The 24,379-nt window shown below is 38.7% G+C and overlaps 1 protein-coding gene across 2 annotated transcripts in view; it reads right to left on the bottom strand.

Moving 5' to 3' along the window:
- Window positions 1-23,652, bottom strand: part of SLC9B1 (solute carrier family 9 member B1) — a 67,650-nt gene extending 43,998 nt beyond the window's left edge. The window contains exon 1 of one of the 2 annotated variants that reach the window (XM_032860697.1): window positions 23,536-23,652. The gene's annotated coding sequence lies outside the window, so the exon portion shown is untranslated. Of the gene's footprint in view, window positions 1-23,155; window positions 23,251-23,535 lie in introns of those variants that run through there. The other variant, XM_032860704.1, reaches the window with a different exon arrangement.
- Between the last annotated feature and the right edge of the window lie 727 nt (window positions 23,653-24,379).

The following is a 24,379-nucleotide window of genomic DNA, read 5'->3' as shown; positions in this document are numbered from 1 at the left end:
TTGATAAGACCAAACCCCACAGTATTTCCAGTATCTAGACTTTTTAAAAAAGATAAGCAATTTTAACAATGAAATTTTTAAAGAAAAGAATCATTAACATTTGAGTATCCACCACATATGCCAGGTGCTTTACATTTATTGCCTCATTTTAATGAAGTAAAATATTAGTGTGCAAAATCCTATAAGGAATCATAACTAATTTATGACATTAAAACAGAAAATAACTTTTATTTTTAAGATGTGATGAAAAATAGCTAAGTCCCTTTAAAGTAAAATTCCATTTTAATGAAAGGGAATATAGAAACTAATTTGGTCATTAGAATGAGAGCCTGTCATTAACTGTTAGACTAGAAGTTAAAAGTGAGTTAGCTGTATGAACAAGGAGGGTAAGTGAAATCACCTAAGCTGTGTCAAGTTCTGAAAGGATAGGCTGAGGGCTAGAAATATTAAGAAATTTGAGCTGGAGTGCACAAGAGTTGTGAGGTCGGGGCACAAAGTCCCATCCATACAATTATTATTGAATGTCTATTCTTCTAGGCTCTGAAGATAAAACAGCAAAATAACATAAAACAAAGGTAGGTTTCTGCTCTTATGGAGATGATATTTTTGGTGGGAGGAAGAGAAAGACAATATATTTTCAGGCTGTGATTAAGTACTGGAGAAAACAAACCTAGAAGATGTTACAATGATCATCAAGGTGACATTTGAGCTGTGACCTAACTTAGGAGAAACTGTGAGTCATAACTAGGCAGGTAGACAGGAAGAGGCAAACATAACACCAAGAATCGTATAAGACACCAGGCAGCGTATTTTAAAATCTACAGCTATGTTGGAACACCTGGGTGACTCAGTCGGTTGAACCTCCAGCTCTTGGATTTGGCTGAGTTGTGATCTCAGGGTTGTGAAATTGAGCCCCGAGTCTGTCCCTGTGCTCAGCACAGAGTCTGCTTAAGATGTTCTCTCCCCTTGCTCTCCCCCATCCCCCACTCTCTCTCTCTTTCTCTAAAAATCAATAAGCAAATCTTAAAAAAAAAAAAAAAAGAAGTCTATAACTAGGTCATGGTTAGGATAGCAGGACTTGGAATCCAGGCAAGCGGACCATGCAACAGAACTTCAAAACCTAGATAAGGAGTCTGAACAATAAATGTACATGTTAGCCGCTGTAAGACAAGTTTGATACTGTGTCAAGTAACATTTGTGCCTGGCAACTACTCAATACTCTCTTCACGTATCTGCCAAGAGAGGAACTGTAGATAGTAAGCAGAGCAACTAAAAGTAAGGACTTCGGAGCTGAGATAGAAATGTATTTCACCCCTTTATCTTTTAATAACCGTGAGGAGTGATTTATTTCCATAGGCCTCAATTTCCTTACTGGTAATGATATATTGCTAAATATGTTGGTTATTGTGAGGATTAAATGATATAAAAGCTGATACAAGTTGGATTAAGTTAAGCACTTAACACGAATCATTTCCATAACACTATGAGCTTTTTTTAAATTAACATATAATGTATTATTTATTCAGGGGTACAGGTCTGTGAATCATCAGTCTTACACAATTCATAGCGCTCACCATAGCACATACCCTCCCCAATGTCCATCACCCAGGCATCCTATCCCTCCCTCCCACCCCAGCAACCCTCAGTTTGTTTCCTGAGATTAAGAGTCTCTTATGGTTTGTCTCCCTCCCCGGTCTCATTTTGTTTCATTTTTCCCCCTCCATACCCCTTATGCTCCTCCACCCTTCCTCTCAAACTCTGCATATCAGAGAGATCATATGATAATTGTCTTTCTCTGATTGAGTTATTTCGCTTAGCATAATATGAGTTACTTCTTATTCTCATTTTATAGATGTTGAAACTGAGACCCACAAAGGGTAAGTGGTTTTCCCAAAGTCACACAGCTAGCAAATGGCATAGCTGGAATTTGAACCAAATACTCTTTAACACTATTTAAATCCTTGTTAACCTTGGTATCATCTTTTTCCTTTTAGTTATTCTGGAGCTGTTGCACTGTGGATTTAAGTTGCATTTTCTTTTTCTTTTTTAAAAATTTTTATTTATTTGACAGACAGAGATCACAAGTAGGCAGAGAGGCAGGGAGAGAGGAAGGGAAGCAGGCTCCCCGCTGAGCAGAGAGCCCATGCCTATGCCTGGCTTGATCCCAGCCCCCTGGGATCATGACCTGAGCCGAAGGCAGAAGCTCTAACGTACTGAGCAACCCAGGTGCCCCTTAAGTTGCATTTTCATGGTGACTAACATTATTTTCACATACTTATTGGCCATTTGAATATTTTCTGTAGTAAAGTGTTGGTTCAAATCTCTTGCTCATTTTTAAAAAATGTATTGGCAGACTTTTACTGATTTTTTTGAGTTCTTTATGTATTCCAGAATCAAATCTTTTATTAGATCTATAAATGGGCAATGTTGTCTTCTATTCTGTGGCTTGCCTTTTCACATTGATGATGTCTTTGAACGAACAGAAATTTTTATTTTAATTTAGTCTAATTTATATTTTTTTCTTTATAATTCGAGCTTTATTATTTTTTAAGTCTTTGCCAACCCTGAAATTATAGGGTATTCTCCTATATATTTTTCTAGATGCATTAGTGTTTTGCCTTTCACATTTAAGTCTAAGATCCATCTGGAATTGATTTTTATGTATGGTGTGAGAAGAGGTAAAATTCATTTTTTCTTGTATCAATATCGAACTGACTTAGCATCATTTATTAAGAAGATCATCCATAGGGCACCTGGGTGGTTCAGTTACTAAGTGTCTGCCTTTGACTCAGGTCATGATCCCAGGGCCCAGGGTCCCAGGATGGAGCCCTGAGTCGGGCTCCCTGCTCAGCGGGAAGCCTGCTTCTCCCTCTCCCACATCTACTTGTGTTCCCACTCTCGCTGTCTCTCTGTCAAATAAATAAATAAAATCTTAAAAAAAAAAAATCATCCTTTACCCATTGCATTCCAGTGTCACCTTTGTTGTAAATCAGGTGACCACATATATGTGAATTTATTTTTCATTTTTTTCTGTTCCACTGGCTATTTGTCTATCCTTATGCCAAAACTACACTAGTAGTTGTATAATAGGAATTGTTACCTAGTGATGGAGGTTCTCCAGTTTTGTTCTCCTTCAGAGTAGGACTGACTCTTTATCTCTTTATATTTCCACATAAATTTTAGAATAAGGTTGTCTATTTATACACACACTCTTACTTTCTCTCTCTGGTGGAATTTTGACAGAAATTGCATTGAATCAAAAAAAAAAAAGAAATTGCATTGAATCTGTAGGTCAATTTGGGGAGAACTGACATCTTAACACTACTGAGTCTTAATTTTTGAACACTGTATCTCTTCATACTTAGATTTTCTTTAGTTTATCTTAGTAATGTTTATAGTTTTCAGTGTAGACCTCTTACATATCTTTCATTACACCTATTTCTAGGTATTGATGTTTTTTGGGATGTACCAAATGGTACCATTTAAAAAATTTATTACTTGTTTTTTTGCTGGTATGCAGAAATACAGCAATTTTTATTTATTTACTTTATATCTAAGCCTTGATAAATTCACTTTATTCTAATGATTCTTTTAGATTTCTAAGTACGCAAGCACATAGTCAGCAAATGTTTTATTTCTTCCTTTCTAAATTTTATATATTTTATCTTTTTCTTTCCTTATTGCACTAGTTGTAACCTGTCTTTACGGTTTTATATCCTTGTTGACCTTGGTATTGTCTGTCCTCAATATTTGTTTTAATATATATCTGTTGGCAATACATTCCTTATTTGTTTGCCTTAAATATCTTTGTTTCACCTTTACTTTTGAAAGGTATTCTCACTGAATACAGAATTCCATATCAGAAGTTATTTTCTTTAAGAATTTTAAAGATGTTCCTCTCTATTTTGGCTCCCGTGATTTCTATTGAGACATTAACTGTTAATTCTTACCATGACTCTTTTGAAGATAATATGTTCTTGGCTGATATCAATCATAGTCATTAAAAAATCTTATCCCAGAGTCAAGATGGCGGAGAAGTAGCAGGCTGAGACTACTTCAGGTTGCGGGAGATCAGCTAGATAGCTTATCTAAAGATTGCAAACACCTACAAATCCAATGGGAGATCGAAGAGAAGAAGAACAGCAATTCTAGAAACAGAAAATCAACCACGTTCTGAAAGGTAGGACTGGCGGAGAAGTGAATCCAAAGCGACGGGAAGATAGACCGCGGGGGGAGGGGCCGGCTCCCGGCAAGCGGCGGAGCAACGCAGCACAAAATCAGGACTTTTAAAAGTCTGTTCCGCTGAGGGACATCGCTCCAGAGGCTAAACCGGGGTGAAGCCCACGCGGGGTCAGTGTGGCCTCAGGTCCCGCAGGGTCACAGAAGGATCGGGAGTGTCTGAGTGTCGCAGAGCTTGCAGGTATTAGAACGGGGAAGCTGGCTACAGAGACAGAGCCGAGGAGTGACTCTCAGCTCGGGGTTACCTTGAACCGGTCGCAGGCTCGGTCAGCTCGGAGCGAGGCCGGAGACAGGGTGACGGGAGTAATTGGGCGCTGTTCTCTGAGGGCGCACTGAGGAGTGGGGCCCCGGGCTCTTGGCTCCTCCGGGCCGGAGACTGGGAGTCCGCCATCTTCATTCCCGTCCTCCGGAACTCTACGGAGACTGCTCAGGGAACAAAAGCTCCCGAAAGCAAACCCGAGCCGATTACTCAGCCAGGCCCCTGGTAAGGGCAGTGCAACTCCGCCTGGGGCAAAGACACTTGAGAATCACTACAACAGGCCCCTCCCCCAGAAGATCAACAAGAAACCCAGCCAGGGGGTGGGTGAAGTGAACCCAGCCAAGTTCACTTACGAGGAGTGCAGTTTAAATACCAAGGAGAGCAGCGGAATTACAGAGGAGGAGAAAGCAAAGCACGGAACTCATGGCTTTCTCCCCAGGATTCTTTAGCCATGCAGTTAATTTTTTTTTCTTTTTCAATTTTTTTTCTCTTCTTCTGCTAAATTTTTTAACTTTTACCCTTTTCTTTTTTAACATTTTTTAACTAGTATAATATATATATATTTTTTCCTTTTCATATTTTTCATTATTGGTTTTCTTTTTTTATTTGTTTCTTTTTTCTTTTTTTTTTTCTTTCTGAACCTCTTTTTAACCCCTTACCCCCCCTCAAGATTTGGGATCTCTTCTGATTTGGCTAAAGCATATTTTCATGGGGTTGTTGCCACCCTTTTAGTATTTTACTTGTTCCTCCATATACTCTTATCTGGACAAAATGACAAGGCGGAAAAATTCACCACAAAAAAAAGAACAAGAGGCAGTACCGAAGGCTAGGGACCTAATCAATACAGACATTGGTAATATGTCAGATCTAGAATTCAGAATGACGATTCTCAAGGTTCTAGCTGGGCTCGAAAAAGGCATGGAAGATATTAGAGAAACCCTCTCGGGAGATATAAAAGCCCTTTCTGGAGAAATAAAAGAACTAAAATCTAATCAAGTTGAAATAAAAAAAGCTATTAATGAGGTGCAATCAAAAATGGAGGCTCTCACTGCTAGGATAAATGAGGCAGAAGAAAGAATTAGCGATATAGAAGACCAAATGACAGAGAATAAAGAAGCTGAGCAAAAGAGGGACAAACAGCTACTGGACCACGAGGGCAGAATTCGAGAGATAAGTGACACCATAAGACGAAACATTAGAATAATTGGGATTCCAGAAGAAGAAGAAAGAGAGAGGGGAGCAGAAGGTATATTGGAGAGAATTATTGGAGAGAATTTCCCCAATATGGCAAAGGGAACAAGCATCAAAATCCAGGAGGTTCAGAGAACCCCCCTCAAAATCAATAAGAATAGGTCCATACCCCATCACCTAATAGTAAAATTTACAAGTCTTAGTGACAAAGAGAAAATCCTGAAAGCAGCCCGGGAGAAGAAGTCTGTAACATACAATGGTAAAAATATTAGATTGGCAGCAGACTTATCCACAGAGACCTGGCAGGCCAGAAAGAGCTGGCATGATATATTCAGAGTACTAAACGAGAAAAACATGCAGCCAAGAATACTATATCCAGCTAGGCTATCATTGAAAATACAAGGAGAGATTAAAAGCTTCCTGAAAGAATTTGCAAACACCAAGCCAGCTCTACAGGAAATATTGAAAGGGGTCCTCTAAGCAAAGAGAGAGCCTAAAAGTAGTAGATCAGAAAGGAACAGAAACAAAATACAATAACAGTCACCTTACAGGCAATACAATGGCACTAAATTCATGTCTCTCAATAGTTACCCTGAATGTGAATGGGCTAAATGCCCCAATCAAAAGACACAGGGTATCAGAATGGATAAAAAAAACAAAACCCATCTATATGTTGCCTACAAGAAACTCATTTGAAACCCGAAGACACCTTCAGATTTAAAGTGAGGGGGTGGAAAAGAATTTATCATGCTAATGGACATCAGAAGAAAGCAGGAGTGGCAATCCTTATATCAGATCAATTAGATTTTAAGCCAAAGACTATAATAAGAGATGAGGAAGGACACTATATCATACTCAAAGGATCTGTCCAACAAGAAGATCTAACAATTGTAAATATCTATGCCGCTAACGTGGGAGCAGCCAACTATATAAACCAATTAATAACAAAATCAAAGAAACACATCGACAATAATACAATAATAGTAGGGGACTTTAACACTCCCCTCACTGAAATGGACAGATCATCCAAGCAAAAGATCAACAAGGAAATAAAGGCCTTAAATGACACACTGGACCAGATGGACATCACAGATATATTCAGAACATTTCATCCCAAAGCAACAGAATACACATTCTTCTCTAGTGCACATGGAACATTCTCCAGAATAGATCACATCCTTGGTCCTAAATCAGGTCTCAACCAGTATCAAAAGATTGGGATCATTCCCTGCATATTTTCAGACCACAATGCTCTGAAGCTAGAACTCAATCACAAGAGGAAATTTGGAAAGAACCCAAATACATGGAGACTAACAGCATCCTTCTAAAGAATGAATGGGTCAACCAGGAAATTAAAGAAGAATTGAAAAAAGTCATGGAAACAAATGATAATGAAAACACAATGGTTCAAAATCTGTGGGACACAACAAAGGCAGTCCTGAGAGGAAAATATATAGCGGTACAAGTCTTTCTCAAGAAACAAGAAAGGTCTCAGGTACACAACCTAACCCTACACCTAAAGGAGCTGGAGAAAGAACAAGAAAGAAACCCTAAAGCCAGCAGGAGAAGAGAAATCATAAAGATCAGAGCAGAAATCAATGAAATAGAAACCAAAAAAACAATAGAACAAATCAACGAAACTAGGAGCTGGTTCTTTGAAAGAATTAATAAGATTGATAAACCCCTGTCCAGACTTATCAAAAAGAAAAGAGAAAGGACCCAAATAAATAAAATCATGAATGAAAGAGGAGAGATCACAACTAACACCAAAGAAATACAGACAATTATAAGAACATATTATGAGCAACTCTATGCCAACACATTTGACAATCTGAAAGAAATGGATGCATTCCTAGAGACATATAAACTACCACAACTGAACCAGGAAGAAATAGAAAGCCTGAACAGACCCATAACCAGTAAAGAGATTGAAACAGTCATCAAAAATCTCCAAACAAACAAAAGCCCAGGGCCAGATGGCTTCCCGCGGGAATTCTACCAAACATTTAAAGAAGAACTAATTCCTATTCTCCTGAGACTGTTCCAAAAAATAGAAATGGAAGGAAAACTTCCAAACTCATTTTATGAGGCCAGCATCACCTTGATCCCCAAACCAGACAAGGATCCCATCAAAAAAGAGAACTACAGACCAATATCCTTGATGAACACAGATGCAAAAATTCTCACCAAAATACTAGCCAATAGGATTCAACAGTACATTAAAAGGATTATTCACCACGACCAAGTGGGATTTATTCCAGGGCTGCAAGGTTGGTTCAACATCCGCAAATCAATCAATGTGATACAACACATTAATAAAAGAAAGAATAGGAAACATATGATACTCTCAATAGATGCTGAAAAAGCATTTGACAAAGTACAGCATCCCTTCCTGATCAAAACTCTTCAAAGTGTAGGGATAGAGGGCACATACCTCAATATTATCAAAGCCATCTATGAAAAACCCATCGCAAATATCATTCTCAATGGAGAAAAACTGAAAGCTTTTCCGCTAAGGTCAGGAACACGGCAGGGATGTCCGTTATCACCACTGCTATTCAACATAGTACTAGAAGTCCTAGCCTCAGCAATCAAAACAAAAGGAAATTAAAGGCATCCAAATCGGCAAAGAAGAAGTCAAACTATCACTCTTCGCAGATGATATGAAACTATATGTGGAAAACCCAAAAGACTCCACTCCAAAACTGCTAGAACTTGTACAGGAATTCAGTAAAGTGTCAGGATATAAAATCAATGCACAGAAATCAGTCGCATTTCTCTACACCAACAACAAGACAGAAGAAAGAGAAATTAAGGAGTCAATCCCATTTACAATTGCACCCAAAACTATAAGATACCTAGGAATAAACCTAACCAAAGAGACTAAGAATCTATACACAGAAAACTATAAAGTACTCATGAAAGAAATTGAGGAAGACACAAAGAAATGGAAAAATGTTCCATGCTCTTGGATTGGAAGAATAAATATTGTGAAAATGTCTATGCTACCTAAAGCAATCTACACATTTAATGCAATTCCTATCAAAGTACCATCCATTTTTTTCAAAGAAATGGAACAAATAATCCTAAAATTTATATGGAACCAGAAAAGACCGTGAATAGCCAAAGGAATATCGAAAAAGAAAGCCAAAGTTGGTGGCATCACAATTCCGGACTTCAAGCTCTATTACAAAGCTGTCATCATCAAGACAGAATGGTACTGGCACAAAAACAGACACATAGATCAATGGAACAGAATAGAGAGCCCAGAAATAGACCCTCAACTCTATGGTCAACTAATCTTCAACAAAGCAGGAAAGAATGTCCAATGGAAAAAAGACAGCCTCTTCAATAAATGGTGTTGGGAAAATTGGATAGCCACATGCAGAAAAAATGAAATTGGATCATTTCCTTACACCACACACGAAAATAGACTCAACATGGATGAAGGACCTCAATGTGAGAAAGGAATCCATCAAAATCCTTGAGGAGAACACAGGCAGCAACCTCTTTGACCTCAGCCGCAGCAACATCTTCCTAGGAACATCGCCAAAGGCAAGGGAAGTAAGGGCAAAAATGAACTATTGGGATTTTATCAAGATCAAAAGCTTTTGCACAGCAAAGGAAACAGTTAACAAAACCAAAAGACAACTGACAGAATGGGAGAAGATATTTGCAAATGACATATCAGATAAAGGGCTAGTGTCCAGAATCTATAAAGAACTTAGCAAACTCAACACCCAAGGAACAAATAATCCAATCAAGAAATGGGCAGAAGACATGAACAGACATTTCTGCAAAGAAGACATCCAGATGGCCAACAGACACATGAAAAAGTGCTCCACATCACTTGGCATCAGGGAAATACAAATCAAAACCACAATGAGATACCACCTCACACCAGTCAGAATGGCTAAAATTAACAAGTCAGGAAATGACAGATGCTGGCGAGGATGCGGAGAAAGGGGAACCCTCCTACACTGTTGGTGGGAATGCAAGCTGGTGCAACCACTCTGGAAAACAGCATGGAGGTTCCTCAAAATGTTGAAAATAGAACTACCCTATGACCCAGCAATTGCACTGCTGGGTATTTACCCTAAAGATACAAATGTAGTGATCCGAAGGGGCACATGCACCCGAATGTTTATAGCAGCAATGTCTACAATAGCCAAACTATGGAAAGAACCTAGATGTCCATCAACAGACGAATGGATAAAGAAGTGGTATATATACACAATGGAATACTATGCAGCCATCAAAAGAAATGAAATCTTGCCATTTGTGACAACGTGGATGGAACTAGAGGGTATCATGCTTAGCGAAATAAGTCAGTCGGAGAAAGACAACTATCATATGATCTCCCTGATATGAGGGAGAGGAGATGCAACATGGGGGGTTAAGGGGGTAGGAGAAGAGTAAATGAAGCAAGATGGGATTGGGAGGGAGATAAACCATAAGTGACTCTTAATCTCACAAAACAAACAGGGTTGCTGGGGGGAGGGGGATTGGGAGGGGGGGTGGGGTTATGGACATTGGGGAGGGTATGTGCTATGGTGAGTGCTGTGAAGTGTGTAAACCTGGCGATTCACAGACCTGTACCCCTGGGGAAAAAATATATGTTTATAAAAAATAAAATAAAAAAAAATCTTCTCCCATTGTGATAAAATACATATAACAAAACACTTGCCATTTTAAAGTATACAGTTCAGTGGCATCAAGTACATTCATATTATTATTACTTTTTTAAGATTTTTATTTATTTATTTGACAGATAGAGATCACAAGTAGGCAGAGAGAGAGAGAGAGGAGGAAGCAGGCTCCCCGCTGAGCAGAGAGCCCGATGTGGGGCTCGATCCCAGGACCCTGAGATCATGACCTGAGCTGAAGGCAGAGGCTTTAACCCACTGAGCCACCCAGGCACCCGTACATTCATATTATTAAGCAACCATCACTACTATCATTTCCAGAACTTTATTATCCCAAACTGAAACTCTGTATCCAACTTCCTATTAACTCCCCATTCTCTCTTCTCCTAACTCCCTGGAAACCACATTCTACTTTCCATCTTTATGAATTAAAGTACCTTAAGTAGCTCAGATAAATGGAATCTACAATATTTGTCCTTTTGCATTTGGTTTATTTCACTTAATATAATGTCTTCAAAATTCATTCATGTTGTAACATGTATCAGAATTTCCTTCCCCTTTAAGAATAACATCCCATTGTATATATATACCACATTTTGTTTATCCATTCATTCACTGATGGATATTTGTGTCGTTTCCACTTTTTGTCTATTGTGAATAATACTGATAAGAACATGGATGTACAGATAACTGTTCAAGTATCTGCCTTCAATTATATTGGGTATATACAAAGAAGGAAATCTGCTGGATCATATGGTAATTGTCTCATTTTTAGGGGAACTGCCACACTGTTTTCCACAGTGACTATGCCTATACCATCCTTTTTCATATACTTGTATTGCACAGGGGTTCTGTTTTCTCTACATACTTGGCAATACCTGTTACTTTGTTTTTCATAATAGCCAACCCAAGGGGTATGAAATGGTATCTCACTGTGGTTTTTATTGCCATTTTCCAATGATTATTGAGCATCCTTGAGCCCTTATCAGCAATTTGTATAACTTCTTTAGAAAAGTATCTATTTTGGGGCACCTGGGTGGCTCAGTGGGTTAAGCCTCTGCCTTCAGTTCGGGTCATGATCTCAGGGTCCTGGGATTGAGCCCCACATCTGCCTCTCTGCTCAGCAGGGAGCCTACTCCCCCCCCCACCCCGCCTGCCTTTCTGCCTACTTGAGATCTCTGTCGTCAAATAAATGAATAAAATATAAAAAAAAAAAAAGAAAAATATCTATTTTGCCTGATGATTCACAGACCTGTACCCCTGGGCAAATAATACATTATATGTTAATAAAAATAATTTAAAAGAAAAAATATCATTTTAGTCCTTTTCTCAGTTTTTCTTTTAAAGATTTTATTTATTTATTTGAGAGAGACATCACAGAGGGGGAGGAAGGGGGAGAAGCAGACTCACTGCTGAGGAGGGAACCTGATGCAGAGCTCCATCCCAGGACCCTGAGATCATAACCTCAGCTGAAGGCAGATGCTTAAGTGACTGAGCCACCCAGGCACCCCTTTGCCAAATTTTTAACTGGTTATTTATTTTTGTTTTTAAGTTGTAAAAGTTCTTTATATATTCTGGATATTAATCACTCGCCTGATAAATTATTTGCACTAATCTCTCATTCTGTGGGTTGTCTTGTCTCTCTGTTGGTGGTGTTTTTCAACACACATTTTAAATTTTGATATAGTCCAATGTATCTATATTTTTTTATTGCCTGTGCTTTGGCTATCTAATCAAAGAAATCACTGCCAAATCTAATATCATGAGGTTTTCCCCTATATTTTCTTCTAAGAATTTCCTAGTTTTAGTTCTTACAGTCATAGTCTTTTAACATCTTTTTCTGCTAACTGCTAACTAAAAATTCTAGGGTTCCTTTGAGTCTGTTCCTATTTTCAATGTTCTGTCTCATGCATGCACAGACGGAGATGACCCAAAGCCCCTGGATGGGTTCATATGCAGAACTAAGGAAACTCATTCTCCAGTTTTTTTCTTCTCCTATATCTGTACCCTGCTATATCTCTCAAGGTCTTTTTTCCTGGTTTCTCCGGTCTGAAGATGGGGTTTTTCTCTGAGTTGTAGTAGCCCATAATGTCATTAATAGGACCTGCCCTTGGGGAAAAATCACAAAAGGAAAACATCATCAATAACAAGGATTCCCCACGCTCTCTTTAAACTATAGAGTCCATTTTCCCACATCTGCAGGTCATAAAAATAGGTTTTCTACCGTAGTTTTGAACTCCTGTGCTATCATTGCATTGGTTTTGTGACTGGAGCCTGTCTTCAGGTCAAAGCTGCAAAAGAAATTCAGTCTTGTAGTTTTGACTCTTCTTCACAATCCACTTGCTTTTTTTACTTTTTGATTTTCATGTAGTTGCTCTTCATGTTTTGTCGAGGTTTTTACTGTGAGCAGTGAAAAAAAGAGGTTGCAGTGGACCTATTACATCTTGGAGGGAACTGGAAAGCTGTGTGCTCCACGAGAGAATTTTACCCTTGATCTACATGTGGTAAGCACTTAATAAATATTTGTGAAACAAATATGGAGTGAACCGAGAATTTTAATTTTATTTTTTTAAAAGATTCCATTTATTTTTTGACAGAGAGATCACAAGTAGGTAGAGTGGCAGGCAGAGAGAGTGGGGGAGGGGGAAGCAGGGTCCCTGCTGAGCAGAGAGCCCGATGCGGGGCTTGATCCCAGGACCCTGAGTCATGACCTGAAGGTGGAGGCTTAACCCACTGAGCCACCCAGGTGCCCCAAGAACTGAGAATTTTAAAATGCGACATACTCAAGATGACAACAAAAACAGAAACATTTCTGCATGTTAAGAAGAAAGGAAGGTTTCAAGAGCTAGGACCCTGGCTAAGGTAAGATTTAAGATTTTTAAATTTTTTAAAAAGATTTTTGGTACAAAAAAGGGGAAGATAAAGAGGAAAATCAGATACCTGAGTAATTTAGGGATCGGAAGCAGGCTAGGCAGGATATATGAGCTTTAGCTCTCTCCCCATTGCCCCCTTCTTTCTTTTTTAATATTGTGCCTATCTGTTTTCCTCTTTGCTCTAGATATCTCCTCTCTGTTTTTCTTTGGACTTCTCACTTCCCCTGGAGATGTCTTTTTCTTAGATATTCAATTTTTCAAATGCCAATTTCCTTACTACAATACAAATTTTGTAATTTAAAATGTAGATAAGCTCATAACATTTATTTTTCTTTTAATAAATTTTTAGGAGTCAGTTTCTTGACAGAATAAATCTTGTCAACAGCTCTGTGCAATTTTGAAAATAAATTTGATATAAACAATAGCCTACCTGTATAAATCAGAATTGTGGCAATCCAGGTGTCTAGGGGTTACAGTGACTTTATCCTGTTAGGAGTCCTCTCATTATATGTCTGGATAGCTAGCAAAATGGAAAGAATGAGGCCTTTGAAATCAGAAATATACTACTTGCATGATCTTGGGGGAAATTATAGTATCCGATTATCTTTTAATGAGCATAATACTATCTACTCTTCTTACTTTGTGCTCACAGGTAGAGAAGGCAGAACAAAATTTGAGACTAGCCAATCAAATCTGATTCTACTAGACATTAGGGCATGATTTTCATATATTAACTAAAAGAAGACTTAATGGTGGTTTATATTCTAGTATCTTTTATGATCACTTCAGTTTCATTTTTAATTTTATGATATATTTATTTCAGTAAGGTTCTTTTTAAAACTTTATTTATTTGAGATGGAGATTAAGAGAGTTGGCAGGGAGGGGCAGAGAATCCCAAGCAGACTCCATGCTGAGTGTGGAGCATGATGAGGGGCTCAATCCCATGACCTTGAGATAACAACCTGAACCAAAACCAAGAGTGGGATGCTTAACGGACTGCGCTATCCAGGTGCCCCTCAATAAATTTCTTAAAAATCCTTTTTGGAATAAGACAGAAATAATTAAATACAGACTACATATCTTGCTATTATGGGGATAAAGTGAGATGTTTTTACAGTTCATAGCAAAAGCTATGGTATTCAACTGATAATTTTTATTAGAAATGGGGGATGCTATCATATTGTTAGACTTTGCTTTTAAAGTGGTAGAAAGTTTTGATGGATTTAAGAGGCTCTGGTTTTATTAGAATGTCTCTTTGATTATAAATGTTAACAGAAACAGTATGGTATCATAAATTTGGGAAATCCAAGCTTTCTGCTCTTAATCTGCTACATAGTATTGAGTCAATTTCTTGTCACTTCACTTCCTTGTCCTTAATTCCAGTCTTGTAAAATGGGGTAGAGAGGGAGGAGGTTAGATGATCAAAGGTTTTTGCCAGTTTTAAGTCTATGCTCCTTTCTATTAACTTATGAACTTACTAAGAAACAGCATGAGAGAATATCAACACATGTTACTTGGGAACTACTGACACATCTTATATAAATATGTATATATGTGTATGTATGTATATCATATAATAGAAACAACTAGTTGTCTTTCCTTGGTCTCTGTTCTTGTACTCTATACTGTACTCGGGTTTATCATTTTGAAGCAATATTGTGCAACGGCGACATCTAGTGACTTTATCCCTACCATTCAGCAAAATTTATGGCCAATTCTTCGTTCTCTTAAATATGGATCATTCACTCTGCGTTTTAACCAAATACTTTAAAATCATTCCTTATTTCTCTCCCCTACAGATGTAAAAATATCAATTAAGTTTGACAGCAGCATTAATAATTGGATACATAATAACTGAAATTTCTTTCAAAAAATCATAATACTTAGAATTAAGTATAAACCATTCTAAGTGAGATTGCAACTTTTTTTTCCTTCCATTGAAAGGAGAACTGGGATTTGAATTCAGGTGTGTTTCAATATGTAGCCCATGCCCAGAGTCACTAAGTATTACTGACACATAATGCTCATTTAACATATATTTATTAAATTAATGTTAGGTAAAGCATAAGCATCAATATGTATTTACGTGTATTGTTTTAGGATGTTTGGAGCTATTGTTATCTTTCATACAAAGAAGTCTTTTTGAGTGTATGTCAAAGATCATCAAGTAAAAACTCAGTACAAGCCTTTCTGAACAAATGAATTTGAAAGCTGTATCTACAAGAGAATATTCTTTATACACAGCATTCAAATTAGAACAGGACTTTTTGTTCTGTTTTTAAGATAATGACTAGTTGGCATTATTATTTAATCAGGACAATACAAATCTGGACTAAATTAGTACTCCAATTCAAATCGACTTTGCCACTGTTAAAATTCCTATAGTATTAAGTGTTTGTTCTCATTAATCAGATATTATCCTGAATTTTTATTCTTTTCAGGTGCCGAGATCTTGTTTCCACAATAAAATGGTAAGGTTTTCCAGGGTTCAGAACATGTTTTATATCCTTGTTTTCCCCTTAGCCCTAACCACAATGGTTTTTCTCACCAAATAGTAAAGTTACCAACAGTTTGCCCAGAATCCGTGGTTTTCCACGATAGGGCTTCAAACTATCATGGCTTTCTCTCTAGTTCTCTTGATTCTACATTTCAGTCACATTACACTGTTACTTGTTCTCCCATGCATTTTTTGTTTTCTTCTTCTTGTAATACTTTACCACTGCATCTCTTCTTTGTAAATGAAATGTATTGGGTAAGGGTCTTTCCAACAGAATTTCCTATAAGGCATTGCACAAAACTAGAAGTCATCTTTCTTTTTTGAATTCTCACATCACATTATCACTTGTCCGACCTTCGTTCTAGCTCTCTGGTTGTCCTTTCTTGGTCTTCTTTTTCTCTATCCATCCTTTCAGTGTTGGGGTTCCTCAGCACTCTTCCCTATTCCCTCTTCTCTTCTTATTCTACATACATTTCTTAAGAAATTTATTTTATTCTCATGGCTCCAATGATGACCAATATGCTGATGAGTCTGCCTAGAGAAGCTCTGTTGAGTTTCTAAATAGTGTATTTAAGTACTTACTGGATATCTCTACTTCATTGTCTTTACAAGCATCTTAAGCTCAATATATGCACAACTGAAATAAAAACCTTCCGCCACTAAGTCTGTTCCTTCTTCAGAGAATTTCCTATTTCAGAGAACGAAGCCACCACCTACCTATTGCTGAAACTAGAAACCAAGGAGTCATTCCTTCTCCTTCCCTGCTGATATCCACTGATTACTAAATCATGTTAATAAAAGCTCCTAAGTAACTGAAAATTTTGTCCACTGCTCTCATTATAAATTACTGCTGTTCCAGTCCAGGCTATAGGCACCTTTTCCCACAAGTTCTGTAATGACCTTTCAACTGGTATCCCTACCTCGAGTCCTGGGCCTCCCTTTGTAATGTCCACAGTGCAGCATAATCTAAAATATAGCATGATTATGGCAACTTCCTGCCTAATATTTCTCAATGGCTCCCCATAGAAGAAAAATGTCCAAACTCAAACTCAGCTATGGAACTCACTTTAATAAGGGCTAAACTTGTCCTTGCCAATCTCATTTTTTACTTGGCTTTTTAAACTTCAGCTGTATTTTAGTTCTTTAAACTTGCCAAGCCTCATATCTCTGAGACTTTATATATTCTGTATATTGTCTTCCAACCCTACACCACTGTTTTTTGTACAAACAACTCTATATCAGTGTAGAGCTCCTCCCTTTAGAATTTCCCTTTAGGATGCATCCTTATCACAGCATCCATCCCTTATCACAGCATTCATCTCACTATTATAACTGCTCGTTTAACTATCATCATGCTATTATTTGACAAATATTCACTGACAGCCCACTGTGTAACTGGTACTGAATTCATTCTCCTTTGTACATAGAGTTTAGTCAATACAGGGTATTGTGGAAGCACATATAAAATGTGCTTGGGAGAGGGTGCAAGAAATGCTGTTTAGTGACTTGCATTAACCTATTAGATTAAATCAGTGATTTCATAATCATCTCTGAGTTCTTTGAATTACCTAACACAGATGGTAGGTAATTATCTAGTCTCATTAACTGTTGAATTTTAAACATACAGAAAAAGTTTTTGAATTGTAAAAGGCCTCTAGCCAGCCATTACTTTCTACCTAGCTATTTTTCTTTGATATCATTTTGGATATAATAAAGTATAAAAAGCAAAGAGACAAACTACTACAGTAAAAAATATGGGACTTATTGTCAAAACACTGTGGTTAATAATTCTGCCACTTACTAGGTATGTGTCCTTGATCAAGATCCTTAACCTTTCTGAACCTCAGTGTCCTCATCTGAAAAAGGTAGTTATAAAATCAAATGAGATAAGAGAAAATAAAAGCATATTATAAAATGCACATCCCATCCATTTTTTTCAAAGAAATGGAACAAATAATCCTAAAATTTACATGGAACCAGAAAAGACCTCGAATAGCCAAAGGAATATTGAAAAAGAAAGCCAAAGTTGGTGGCATCACAATTCCGGACTTCAAGCTCTACTACAAAGCTGTCATCATCAAGACAGCATGGTACTGGCACACAAACACACACATAGATCAATGGAACAGAATAGAGAGCCCAGAAATAGACCCTCAACTCTATGGTCAACTAATCTTCAACAAAGCAGGAAAGAATGTCCAATGGAAAAAAGACAGTCTGTTCAACAACTGGTGTTGGGAAAATTGGACAGCCACATGCAGAAGAATGAAATTGGATCATATCCTTACATCACACACGAAAATAGACTCAAAATGGATGAAGGACCTCAATATGAGAAAGGAATCCATCAAAATCCTTGAGGAGAACACAGGCAGCAACCTCTTCGACCTCAGCCACAGCAACTTCCTCCTAGGAACATCGCCAAAGGCAAGGGAAGCAAGGGCAAAAATGAACTATTGGGATTTCATCAAGATCAAAAGCTTTTGCACAGCAAGGAAACAGTTAACAAAACCAAAAGACAACTGACAGAATGGGAGAAGATATTTGCAAATGACATATCAGATAAAGGGCTAGTGTCCAGAATCTATAAAGAACTTAGCAAACTCAACACCCAAAGAACAAATAATCCAATCAAGAAATGGGCAGAGGACATGAACAGACATTTCTGCAAAGAAGACATCCAGATAGCCAACAGACACATGAAAAAATGCTCCACATCACTCGGCATCAGGGAAATACAAATCAAAACCACAATGAGATACCACCTCACACCAATCAGAATGACTAAAATTAACAAGTCCGGAAATGACAGATGCTGGTGAGGGTGCTGAGAAAGGGGAACACTCCTATACTGTTGGTGGGAATGCAAGCTGGTGCAACCACTCTGGAAAACAGCATGGAGGTTCCTCAAAAAGTTGAAAATAGAGCTACCCTATGACCCAACAATTGCACTACTGGGTATTTACACTAAAGATACAAACGTAGTGATCCAAAGGGGCACGTGCACCTGAATGTTTATAGCAGCAATGTCCACAATAGCTAAACTATGGAAAGAACCTAGATGTCCATCAACAGATGAATGGATAAAGATGTGGTGTATATATATACAATGGAATACTATGCAGCCATCAAAAGAAATGAAATCTTGCCATTTGTGATGACGTGGATGGAACTAGAGGGTATTATGCTTAGCGAAATAAGTCAAACGGAGAAAGACAACTATCATATGATCTCCCTGATATGAGGAAGTGGAGATGCAACGTGGGGAGTTTGGGGGGTAGGAAAAGAATAAAGGAAACAAGATGGGATTGGGAGGGAGAAAAACCATAAGAGACTCTTAATCTCACAAAACAAACTGAGGGTTGCTGGGGGGAGGGGGGTCGGGAGAGGGTGGTGGGATTATGGACATTGGGAAGGGTATGTGCTATGGTGAATGCTGTGAAGTATGTAAACCTGGCGATTCACAGACCTGTACCCCTGGGGATAAAATTACATTGTATGTTTTTAAAAAAATAAAAAAAGAAAAAAAAAAGAAAAAAAAAGCATATTATAAAATGCAAAAGGCTACCTGAATGCTGTCTATTATTATTATATACTATTATTATTATTATTATTTGAGTAAATGCAAATTAGGTCTCCTTATTACTGGTCATTCCAGCTCTATAGGCAACAGGATTTCCAAATTTCATCCTTCATCCCCACTTTACTATTTAAGAGTTAGGGTTTTGCAATTTAATAAACACATATTGATGGAAGTGGTTAAAAAAAAAGCCCCCACACACCAAAAACAAACCTAAAATTTAACAAGTAAATATTTAACAAGTAAATATTAAAGGGGATAAGAGAGTAAAAAGCAGCAGCCTATGAAAATCTAGAATTTAGAAACATGGATCAAAGAAAAATCAAGTCTTTTTTTTTTTTTTTTAAATGTTAACTGGAAGGGTAGGTGGCACCAAAGAATAATGCTGTGAGCCATTTATCAGTAAAATGGTAACCTATTGAGCTGGGAAGTCAGGATATCTGGGTTCAAGAACTTGCTCAGTCACTAATTTATCACTAATAACCAGGTAGCCAACCCTCCCAACAGTCTGGTCTTATGACTCCTTGGCTATTATGATCTTTTCCTCCACCCTATCTCAGCTACCCACTAATAAGGCCACAAATCTCAAATGGGCACTTGATCCTGCCCAGCTATGCTACTCTATGCTTTTCTAGTATTGCTATTGACTGAATATTTGTGTCCCCTCAAAATTCATATGTTCAAATCCTAACCCCTAATGTGGTGGCATTAGGAGGTGGGGGTCTTTGGTATATGATTAGGCCACCAGGACAGAATCCTCATGAATGGGATAAATACCCTTGATGAGAGTTCCTGAGAGCTCCTTATTCCATTTTGGCTACTGTGAACCAGAAATAGGGTTCTCACCGGACACTGAATCTGCCAGCACCTTGATCTTGGACTTCCCAGCTTCTAGAACTATGAGAAATAAAATTGTTTATAAGCTACCTAGTCTATGCTATTTTGTTAGAGCAGCCCATACAGACCAAGGCAAGTATGACAGCCTTCTGTCCTTTAGAATAATATTTTATAGGGCATCTGGGTGGCTCAGTTAGTTAGGTGTCTGCCTTCAGCTCAGGTCATGATCCTAGGGTCCTAGGATCGAGCACAGCATCAGGCTCCTTGCTCTGGGGAGCCTGCTTCTCCCACTCCCTCTGCCTGTTGCTCCCCGTGCTTTCGTTCTCTCTGTCAAATAAATAAATAAAATCTTAAAAAAAATAATAAAATAAAATGTCTATTTTATGTCTTCTTTTCACCCCTTAAACCTTCTACCCAACATTCTTCCTTCTCTCTCCTTACTGATCTGGCCTCAGACCTTCTACTTTCTTGAGAAAAAGAGAATCAGTATCAGGCAGAAACTCTCTCCTGAGATCACTCAATCTATTCATCTGTCTGCATGGCTATCTATACTCATTGCCTTTTTTCCTATTACTATAAATTTTATGTTCATGTTTCTGAGCTATTACATCTACATATTCCCTGGATCCTATTCCCTCTTGTTTTCTCAAAGACTTCACTCTTAAAATATACACATTCTCTCTTATACTATAATTTTTCTCCTCTATGGAATAATTCCCATTAGCCTAGAAACACACTTCAGTATTCTCATCTCTGAGAATTCTACTTTGACCCCACATATTCCTCTATTACCTACTTTTCTCACTCTTCTTCATGAAATATCTTGAGGTATCTATAGTGCTATGTCTATTTCTTCACATTACATTTTCTCTTCATTTTGCTTGTCAAGGCACTTAACTACTACATGTTGCCAAAATCCAACGATCATATCTCTTTATTTGATTTTTCAGTATGTTTCAATAACACTAGCCATGCTTTGTTGTCTTGGCTTTTAGGCCACCACATTCTTGGGTTTTCTTCCTACTTCCTGAGCTACTCCTTCGCCATCTCCTTTGCTTGCTTCTTTTCTTCTGCTTTACCTCTAATCATTGGAATGCTCTCTATGAATACACTTTCTCCAGGTAGTTTTTTCTATGTGCTGATAAATCTCAACTTTGTATCTTTGGTTCCTTACACAGAACTCAAGACACAGAACTTATTTTGGATTTCTAATAAACATATCAAACTTAAGGTGAGCAAAGTAAAAACCCTCCCCTACACACACACACACACACACACACACACACACACACTCACACTTTCTTCTTTAGTCTTTTTCATTTGGTATATGGCACAACCATCCACTCAAATTCAAGAGAAGAGACTAGGAGCTTCTCTTTTTTTCTCACCCCGATATTCATAACATCATCAAGTCTGTAGGTTCTGCCTACAAATATATTTCATACCCATCCACTTCTTATACCACTTAAGCCCAAACTATTGTCATTTCTTCCTGGATCACAACTATCTTCTGCTACTAATCTTCTCCCCCAATCCCTATGATACATTACATACATAACAGGAAAAACACATCTTTTTTTCAATGTAAATCAGATTATATTACTCCCTTCCAGAAAACTCCCTGCTGGTTTATCATCACGCTTTAAATGAATTCCAAACTTATTCCATGGGTAGATAGATCCCCATGACTTATTCAAAGCCCTCTGTGATTTAGCTCCTACTTATCTCTTTAAGGTCATATTACAGCACTTTATCCATATTCCAGCTACAGAAATCTTATGGTGTTCCTTGAAAGAGCCAAGCTCTTTCCTACTGTAGGATTTCTGCAACTGGAGCATCCTTTAACTTCAAAGCTCTGAACCTAAATATTTCTGTGGTTGGCTTTTTTACATCACTGAGGTCTCAGCACAAATGTTAGCTCTTTAGAGAGCCCTTCCATAACCAATAAATCTAAAGCAACTTCTTCCCCAGTATCTCTCTCACTTCATACTGTTTTACTTCTTCAAGTCACTTAACATTATCCAAAATTTCCTTTTCGTATCTTGTTTCCCTTTTCACTAAATTTTAAGTTCATGAGAACAGGGATCTTGCCAGTCTTTCTTACCATTGTATTCAGAATAATGGCAAAATAGTAGCTCCCTAAAGATACTTATAGAACGCCCGTTCCTGAGTGAGTCACTTGACCTCTCTCACATTTGCGAACTTCCTGGGGCTAGACTTAGCTCTGTGTCCAGGGAATACAAAGGCGTATAAGGCATGGCTCCTTGAGGATCTCATCCATTTATTCCTTCAACAAATATTTACTGAATGTATATTATACTAAGTTCCAGGTACTGTTTAATCTGTGTTTAGTTCCCTCCTCAGTAAACTGGAATTTTGTGAACCAACTCCATCTCACAGAAATGTATAAACAGGATGAATATGCAAATAATGTACAAAATGAGATGTAGCATAAACATGTTATTTATATAGTACCACTACTGCACATGCCTCTTTCCTTTTGTCGGGTAATGGGTGGGAGCTCATGACAAGAGCCAACTGATAAAAAGCTATATAAATTTTGGTACTCACAGAAGGCAATAAATATGAATGCCCTTTTCATAGGCACATAGTAACTAAACCATCTGGGGTCATGAATTCTTTAGTTGTGATAGTAACAAGTGTTACTTTTCCACAGTGCTGTTGCACAAATAACAATTCTATTTACCCTCATGGAAAATTAGGGAGTATGGGGGTCAATTGCTCCTCTCCCATTGCAACCATCTAATTTTTCACAGACTCTAGGACACACATCGAGGGGTGTCAGGGACTTGGTAGGGCCTGCAGAGCTCTTACGACTCCTGAATGATGTACTGGACACCTGGTACCTGTGCAACAACTGTCCTTAATCCTTCAAAAGCATTGATTGATCTAAAGGGCTTGTCCCCTGTGATAAAGCCAACAGGAAGGGGCTGGGGACGGGGGAACGCAGAGGAGGGTAAATTAGGGAGGAAGGTCTTCCAGGGATAATAAGAAACGAATCCTGGAACACACCTCCAGTCACAAGAGCATGTTAAGGTTCATTTGCAGATAGTCACCGTTTGTACAACAGTCTGCCCTTAATAAAATTAATTTTGCAGTCAATCTTGACTGACCTCTTTTTTCTTACTTGCGAATTACCTGTAAAACGAGAGAAACAGAGGAGGAAGGGAAAGAATAAAGAAGAGATGTGGGATGAGCGAGTACAGCAACGAGTCAGGGAGAGGGGAGAAAAGGGTTTGTGGCTGTTTCCCCAGCCTCGGAGCTACGCATCCTCCTGAAGCGGGAGGTAAGGAGTTCCTCAGGTCCACAGGAAGGGAAGGACCGCGGGAGACCAGGGAGCAGGAGTGCCCAAGGGCCTAGAAAGGGAGAGAGTTGAGAAAAATGGACCGTACCTACAATTCCTTCAGCATCCCTCGCTACCCCGGGAGCGGCCCTGGCGCCCAGCAACCGCCGCGTACACCACGCGCCCCGCGGGCGGGAGAAACCCGCCAAGACCCAACCCCCACGCGGGCCGCAAGGGCCAAGCTTACGGCCGCAGGCTCCGCTGAGGGCGCCGGGGCGGGGTCTGGGCGGGGTCTGGCGGGGCGGGGCGGGGCTAGTGGCGGAAGCGCCTTTAAGCGGCTTGGTGGCGCTCTGCACTGCGGAGGTGAGGGGTTTAGGGTTTGCCGGGACTGACTGGTGTGCTGTCAGTTTATTCGACCCTTTCCTTTCCACGTCTCTTGTGAATATTGATCTATTGGGTTGTCAAAGTCCAGGGACAGAGTAGACATCACAGGGCCCTTCAGCCAAAAAGCAGCACCAGGCGGCGGCACCTGCCAGAAGGGACTTGTCACAACTCACATTATGTTTCCTCTTAAGTCAGCTGAAATATGAGTTGTAAAAGAGAACAGTCTCTGTGGTTAAGACTGTCTGGGTTCAAATTTCAGCACTGCCACTCTATAGCTATGGAATGACAGACAAATATGTAGCCGCCCTGAGCTTCCGTTTTCTCTGCTGTAAAGGACGTGGTTGCTGGTGGTGTGAGAAAAATGAACTGATACAAGACAAGTGTCTGGAACAGGGCTTGGTACAAAGTAAACACTCAATGACCTGTTATTACCAAAACACCTATTTTTTTCCCCCATGAAATCTTATGTGGAGACCTTCTTGTGAAACGAAAGCAGAGCTACTCTAGTTGAGGGTGGGCCCCTAGAAGATTTGGATTCTTTTTTTTTTTTTTTTAAGCTTTGGATTCTT

The sequence above is a fragment of the Lontra canadensis genome, unplaced genomic scaffold (genome assembly GCF_010015895.1).
Source record: "Lontra canadensis isolate GAN:19392208 unplaced genomic scaffold, GSC_riverotter_1.0 scaffold1, whole genome shotgun sequence".
NCBI classification, from domain to species: domain Eukaryota; kingdom Metazoa; phylum Chordata; class Mammalia; order Carnivora; family Mustelidae; genus Lontra; species Lontra canadensis.
The sequence above is the reverse complement of the archived record's forward strand: the minus strand, read 5'-3'. Positions and strand labels throughout refer to the sequence as shown.